The sequence below is a fragment of the Balaenoptera musculus genome, chromosome 2, assembly GCF_009873245.2.
Source record: "Balaenoptera musculus isolate JJ_BM4_2016_0621 chromosome 2, mBalMus1.pri.v3, whole genome shotgun sequence".
NCBI classification, from domain to species: Eukaryota; Metazoa; Chordata; class Mammalia; order Artiodactyla; family Balaenopteridae; genus Balaenoptera; species Balaenoptera musculus.
This window is the reverse complement of record NC_045786.1, coordinates 87,744,925-87,753,042: the sequence shown is the minus strand read 5'-3', so window position 1 is coordinate 87,753,042 and position 8,118 is coordinate 87,744,925. Positions and strand designations below refer to the sequence as shown.

The 8,118-nt window shown below is 40.1% G+C and overlaps 1 long non-coding RNA gene across 1 annotated transcript in view; it reads left to right on the top strand.

Annotated features, from left to right (window-relative positions):
* Positions 1-3,363: 3,363 nt before the first annotated feature.
* LOC118891206 overlaps positions 3,364-8,118 on the top strand; it is a 38,003-nt gene continuing 33,248 nt past the window's right edge. The window contains exon 1 of the long non-coding RNA XR_005018909.1: positions 3,364-3,417. This is a non-coding gene — a long non-coding RNA (uncharacterized LOC118891206). The remainder of the gene's footprint in view (positions 3,418-8,118) is intronic.

Below are 8,118 nucleotides of genomic sequence, written 5' to 3'. Positions count from 1 at the left end.
GCGCGTGTGTATGTGTGTGTGAGTGTGAGATCGTCATGAAGTGTAGGTGGGTGAAAAGATTTCTTGGAAATAAAGCCAGGAAGGTGGTGTAAGGTCTTATCATGAAGGGTTGATGTGAAAAGTTAAGGAGTTTAGCTTTTTCCTCTGTAATTTTGAGTAGTTGCATGATCAGAGTTTCTTTCTGGAAAGATCGTTCTTGGTTGCCATGTGGATGCTGAATAAGAAGAGATGGTTGAGTCTAGAGGTAGAGTTTCTAACGAGAAGGCTACTGCAGTAGTTCAAGTGGTGACGAGGGCTGGTGTGGTAGACACTGGGGTGCCCTGCCCAGACCTCCTTGCCCCGGGCTGGAGCCCCCAGCCCCGGCAGTGACTGTGGATGCTGATGGCTCACAGCTGCCTCTTTCTCCAGAGAATTACCCACCACTGACGGCAGCCACCTCACCCAGGAAGTTACGATGCCCCCACTTAACCACTACCTGTAGTCAATGACAGGGGGTGGAAACAAGAGATTGGCTACTACTAATTAGAGGAGTGAGAAGGGAAGATGAGGAGAGGAAGGGAACTGGAATGTTCTCTAAATCTGGCTTGAGTCTTAAGAGGGGGCTGCTATTCATTTACTGAAATAGTTCTGGGGTGGGGGTAAGGGAGGAGATAGGCTAATTCCGTTTTGTGTTTGGTTTTTTTTTTGGTCGCGCTGTATGGCATGTGGGATCTTAGTTCCACCTGCACCCCCTGCACCCCCAGAAGCGCAGAGTCCTAACCACTGGACCGCCAGGGAATTCCCCCATTTTGGACACTCTGGGTTGGAGATGCTGTGGGATACCCCGGGCATCCAGGTAGAGATGAAGAAGGCAGCTGGAGTTTAAAGTTCAGGATAGCAAATCAGAGTTGGAGACATAGATTTGGAAACAACAGCAAATAAGTGACAGTCACAATAGAGGTATTATGTTCTCAATCCTGGCTCCATGCAGGGAAAGTTACAAGATGCTCTCCTGTTGAATCTGTAGGTTAACATCAGGGAAGGCAATCTAGTTCTCCAATTTAGTCCTTTTGGTCCATTGTGAGAATTCTGAGCTGTACAATCTGGACCTGGTCTTTTTTTTTTTTTTTAATTCTTTTGTTCCTATTGTGGCTCTGTGTCATCATTAAGGCCAAATGTAGTAAAGAATAGTATAAAAATAACCAACTTTTGTTCACGAGTTGTAGTCACATCACTCATATATATTATGCCAAAATGAAAAAAAAATACAAGAGTGAAAAATGAAAAAAATGAAAAAAAATGAAAAAATGAAAAAAATACAAGAGTGTTTCTTACTCTCTTCTTTCAGAGCCAGAATTGACTTTTTGCTAAAGCTCCATAATGAAGGCCATTAGCATCCAGAATCTGAAGGAAGGACAATTTTTACCCAATCAGTTATACTAGACATTAAGCCTGAATTTCTATCCTCTCTGCCCCAAAAGTAAAGAGCCCTGAGGATACCTAACTCAACTTTTAGGATGGAGGCCACCAAAGAAATTACTTGGTAAAGCATGAACTAAGTTGCAGCAAAGGTTGGGAAGTGAGTTTCCCAACAGGGGCAGAGTTAAGTATGAAGCATGGGAGAAGAAAGGAAGGAACTAGTTCTCCTAACACATCCTATAGAGTTCCTTACTGGTATAATTTGAAGTATGAAAGAGAAAATACATTTTTTATTCACTTATTCACTGCTGAAGTCCTCACCTCCAGCTACTTAGCATAACATATTGATACAGTCTCGTTGCTCTGTGGTAATCTGAACCACTATGTATTCCTTTGCCTTTTCATGTCAGCACTTCTCTGAAGGGACCATCACTTTCCAGTCCCTAAGTGAAAAAGAATTTAGGGTTTAAATAGGCCACTGTGAGACTGGTTCATTTCTTTACTATTCCTTATTCAAATTACCTTTTTGTTGGTAAAGTTAGTTGAGTTCCTGCTCTACAATCAACTTACCAAGATCTTTAATAGAAAATCTTAAATTTAGTCTGTTCACTGTATCCTAAAAATGAAAACTTACTGAACAATATTAGAAATTGACCATGGACCTTACCTGAACTTAGATTTGAAATAATAAATATTACCATAATATGGTAATAAATTCAATCAAATAAATTCTTAACATTTTTGTTCCAGGTAGTCAGTCTATAAATTATATGATGTAATGTGGTATACATGTGTTATGGTGAGTAATGGAATCATGGTGAACGTGACCATGTATTGTGACCTTAGTAAGCACCAGGTGCTGTGCATGTCTTATACGTATTCTTCAAAAACCTGGGCTGTAGGTACTATTGTTCCCTTTTTACAAATAAGGAAACAGGCTGAGTGATTAACTTGCTAATATGTGGTATAGCTGGGATTTGATCCCAGGAGATCTGACTCTAAAACCTGCCTGCCTAACTGATTAAGTACAAAAAAAAAGAATTACTAGATAGTGGCAGGGCCATGATTTTTTTTTTTTTTTTAACCACACCAAAGTTTCCATGTCTTAAGTCTAAGGCTGTTCATACTTATCAGAAGTTCAGTTATCTATACTGTATATAAATGGCCCATGTATCTACTTTGCTACCTCAAGTTCAGTTCCTCCATTTGGTCATAAAACACTTTAGTTTCAAGAAAATTTTATATTTTAGGCTTCCCTGCTAAATTAGGAGTTAGGGAATGCTGACTTTACAGTTCTGACTGTAGCAGTAGATTTTGCTGTGGCTACTGTGGAATAGGCAATTAGGCAAGGGTGAAAGTTGAGAAATAAAGCTGGAAATCTGACCACCTGTGTTCTAGTTTTAGTTCACTTATTAAGCTATCATGGGCAAGATACTTAACCTCCCTGTAACTTAGTCTCCTCATTTGTAAAATGGAGATAATATGCATCTACCTTACAGAGAAATTAGCTAATTCTTATAAAGTGTCTATAATAGTGTCTGTGGCACAGTAAGTTTGGAGTGTTAGCTACTATTATCATCATGGAGCTCAGTCCATGGCTATGAATCAGTTTGTTGGACTTCGTTAAAAGTTGGGCCAACACACATGAACATGGAGACAATTTGAAGAGGAAGGGCAGGCTTTCTAATTCTGACTCGTCTCCTGTGTAAAGCAAATCTGGGTGCAGCTCTCCTCGCAAGGAAACAAGACCGTACTAAAACCACCCCCCGCAGAACAGACTGAAAGGTTGGAAGAGGAACAACGAGCCTTGTCCGGACCTTGGCAGACTGGACACGTCGGTTGGGTGGAAAGAGCTGCCAGTCCTGGGAGGCGCACCCTGGGGACCAATCGCTCTCGGACTGCGCCTTCAGGGGGCGGGAGAATCGGGACGTCCACGCGCGTTGGGCGGGGCCTCTGTGGCGCTCGCAATTCTGCCTTCAATCCTCCGTGGGTCGGCGGGTCGCGGTCGGCTGGAGCAAGGTGAGCGCGGGAAAGCAGCGTGTACGGGTGGTAAAGGAAAGAGGTAGGGGGCTACGACCGTTGAAAATGGGGAATAGGAAACGATGGGAAAGAAAAAGAGGGTGGGAGTTTGGGAGGGTCCGGAGAAATGGGGAGAGGGAGGGAGTGAGGGAGGGATGGGGACCGGGCGGCGTGGTGAGACCAACTGGACGCGGAAGGGAGAGTGCAGACGGGGCGTTGAAAGGGGAATGGGAAGAGTAGGATAACCCACCTTACGGAATGCCCTAGGAGTTCATTCCGAGTGAGGCAGTAAAGCAAAGCCTAGAAGAGAGCTGTCATATGATCACCAACCTAGCCACACTTTCTGCCGCCCTCGGCATGCAAATTACCCGGTGAGTGCAGAAGTGCTGTCTGACCCTTTAAGACGAGGCTGATAATGGGACTTTTCCTAGGTTCCTTTGACTGGGACTGCCATTCTACTCAAAGCATTGGACTAACAGATCAACAGATTCGACCTCTAAGTCACTGCAAGATTACCCCTCACATCCTCTAGTTTTGAGAAAGGAGCATCTTTTCTTACCTCTTCCTTTACAGGTTACCTGACACTTTGACTCCTCCGACACATTCTCTAACGTATACTCCCGGAAGACAGTTTCTACTGATTTATCTGCCACCTTTCTGAAAATTTTTCTTTCGTTGACTTTTATGTTAGACTATTTTCTGTACATCCTCCCAGCCCGCCGCCGCCTAAGAAACCCATCCTGATCGTGTAGACTTACAGACTGGTACGGCAGGTTTGGGACTTTTGAGATAATCAAGTGGGGACCCCTCATTTTTTAGGTAAAAACAAAACAAACAAAACAAAAACAAAAAACAAAAATAACAGAGACTCGGAAAGGTGAACGTGACATGTATTGCGACCTTAGTAAGCACCAGGTGCTGTGCATGTCTTATACGTATTCTTCAAAAACCTGGGCTGTAGGTACTATTGTTCCCTTTTTACAAATAAGGAAACAGGCTGAGTGATTAACTTGCTAATATGTGGTATAGCTGGGATTTGATCCCAGGAGATCTGACTCTAAAACCTGCCTGCCTAACTGATTAAGTACAAAAAAAAAAGAATTACTAGATAGTGGCAGGGCCATGATTTTTTTTTTTTTTAACCACACCAAAGTTTCCATGTCTTAAGTCTAAGGCTGTTCATACTTATCAGAAGTTCAGTTATCTATACTGTATATAAATGGCCCATGTATCTACTTTGCTACCTCAAGTTCAGTTCCTCCATTTGGTCATAAAACACTTTAGTTTCAAGAAAATTTTATATTTTAGGCTTCCCTGCTAAATTAGGAGTTAGGGAATGCTGACTTTACAGTTCTGACTGTAGCAGTAGATTTTGCTGTGGCTACTGTGGAATAGGCAATTAGGCAAGGGTGAAAGTTGAGAAATAAAGCTGGAAATTATTGGAATGACAATTGCTGGCACTTCAGGGTTTAATCTGTTAGGTTCCCTTCTACTCAAGGCCCTCAGGTTTTAGGAGTGGCTTAGGCAGGCTTTAAATGTATAAGTGTCCTCTTATACTGTAGCTACTAACTTCTATTTAAATTGAATATCATGAAGCTGGAGTTGTCCATCTTCCTATTACCATTTTTTCCTGCATGTGCAACTCTTGACGTGATGAGCAGTGCCATGATTTCTGGCATCTCTTGATATCATGCAGTAATCTCAAATCCTTATCACCTAGAATTTGTCCTTTTCGTACTATTCATTGCCTTTTTATAATTTGTTCTTTTTTCTATTTATAATTAGATAGCTTATTTTTTCGGGAGCAAACATCAGTCATGAAACAGCCATCCACCATTTTAATTCCCAGAAATTGGCATGAGATATATATATATATATGTCCATATATATGCCATATAGATAAAAAATATATACCTTCTCTCTATATATTAAATATATATATTTGTTTTAAATTATATAATTTAAGTCCCAGAAATTGGCATTTTATACATAATTACCATATATATACCATATTTTAAAATATATTAATATTATATATTAATATATATTAATATTATATATTTAAATATTATATATGTGTTTTAATTATATAATACCTGAATTAATGTTTATTGTAAAAAATTAAAACAAGAGATGTATGTAGAGTAAATGAGAAAATCCTTTTATTTACCTTATCCTTGTATCCCACTTATTTTCCTGAAATAATCACTGTTAATAATTTGGTGTATTCCATATCGTCTGTACATTTACACAGGTGTGGGGGGGTGGGTATGTGCATACACATACACACAGGTTTTTAAAAACATAAATGAGACACTGTATCCAGCTAGGGTCTCAGTCAAGAGACAGAAACCACACATCAAATAGAGTAAGTTTGACATAGAGAATTATTAACTAGTAATAGGGAATTAACTACTAAGGGGTGAAGAGAACTCAAAGAATTCGATAGCCGATAAAGGGAGCAGCCACTTCCTCCAGGGTTGAGGCAAAGCATTCAAGGAAGGAAAGAATTTGGAAGAGACCCTCTTTTCCTCCAAGACTGATAATTGGACTATATGGGAGAGTATGGGACGGTTTATGTCGCTGGATGACAAAGTTTACTGAGTTGCTGCCCACTGAAGGGCTGGCATGCAGGAAACTGGATGTGCTGGAATGCCGAGTTGGAGGGCTGATGAAACTCGCCAGGAAGCCACCACGATTCTGGGAAGCTGCTCACAGGGATGCTGAGGGAACTCAGTGGGAAGACACCCACAGGGGTGCTGTTGAAACTTGATGGTAGGCAAGCACCCAGGCACGGAGAAGCCTACCCGTTCCTCATCAGAGTTCCTCCGGCGCCCTCTACTGGTAGAGGTTAAAATCATATCAGAGGACAAAGGAAAAACGCTTAAAACGTCCAGGATCACAAAAGAGGCAAAGAAGGGTAGATTTGGAGCTAAGGAGCAATAAACTACCTGGCACAGATTCACAACTTACTTTTTTTCACTTAACATCTTAGAGAATTCTCCATTTGATATATACAGCTGTATCTTATTCTTTTTAATGATTACATAATATTCCATGTGACTTAATTTCATTCCTTGATAGATATTTGGGTTATTTTCAGTTTTTCACTGCTGGGTGAGCATTCTTATACACATCACTTTGTGTATATGGCAACTATATCTTTAGGATTGATTTCTAGAAGTGGAATTGCTGGATCAAAGGATATACATGTTTAAACCTTTATAAATATAATATAAATTGATTTTTCACCAGTTGTGCATGATAATGCTGCTTCAGTCAAACTTTTAACAAAATGGATATCATAAATGTTTTATTTTTTGCCAATCTAATGGGTAGAAATGATGTTGTTTTAATTTGTATTTTCTTGATTCTTAGTGAGATTAAGCATCTTTTCGTATGTTTTTGGACATTTGTTTTTCTCATTCTGCAAGCATTGTTTTTTTAAATTACAGAAGTAGTTTTTATAATAATTCAGTGTCAAAGCATATAAAGTGAAAATGATAGTGGTTAACATGTAATGAGCATTAACTATGTGCCAGGCACTATTCTGCAGGCATATTAACTTAAGCACAGTCTGTCAATCATTACCACCTGAGGTAACCGCTGTTGACAGTTGTGTGTGTGGTCTTCTAGACTTTATTCTAGGCTAGCACAAACATATGCATTTATAGAACTTGTTCCTTGGGACTTTTCGTTTGCTTTGGTTTTACAAAAATGGAAACTCTTGTGCATATATTGCTCTACATTATGCTTTTTTTCCCCACTTAGTTATGTTTTGGACCTCTTTCAAAGCCAATATGTAAAAATCTACCTCACCCTTTTATTTATTAAAAAAAATTTTAAATTAATTAATTAATTTATTTATTTTTGGCTGTGTTGGGTCTTCGTGTCTGTGCGAGGGCTTTCTCTAGTTGTGGCAAGCGGGGGCCACTCTTCATCGCGGTGTGCGGGCCTCTCACTATCGCGGCCTCTCTTGTTGTGGAGCACAGGCTCCAGACGCGCAGGCTCAGTAGTTGTGGCTCACGGGCCTAGTTGCTTCGCGGCATGTGGGATCTTCCCAGACCAGGGCTCGAACCCGTGTCCCCTGCATTGGCAGGCAGATTCTCAACCACTGCACCACCAGGGAAGCCCTACCTCACCCTTTTAAATGTCTTCATAATATCTCATTGTATGGAAGTACCGTAAATTATCCTTTTCCATTCTGGTAGATATTCACTTTGATTCAATTTTTTTCTTTTGCTAAAAGAATCAGCGCTGCAATAAACCTTTGTATGCATACCTTTATACACTCATTAGGTTAACCTTTCAACACTATTTTCTGAGAATTAAAATGAGATTACTGCTTTGTGAATCCTCACATCTTCCAGTCTGTCCACTGTAGTTCAACTCATAGAGCTCCAATGCACATGTACTGTAGTATGTGTATATACTGTACAGTATATACACAATGTGTAGTTGTAATATAATCAAGGTTTCCTCACAAATTACTTAGATAGATGTAAGTTTTAAAGCTTGAATAGTCTCTGTAAGTTTTAAAGCTTGAATAGTCTCTGTTAGGTATTCAGTGTCTTCCTATCTTTTATTACGATATCCTGACTGTAGGTCCTGATCCTCAGGGTAATAGTTTTTCTTTTCTAGTCTTCCCTGTATCCACTTTTAAACCATTCTGAGATATCTCTGTCAAATTCCCTTGTTCTC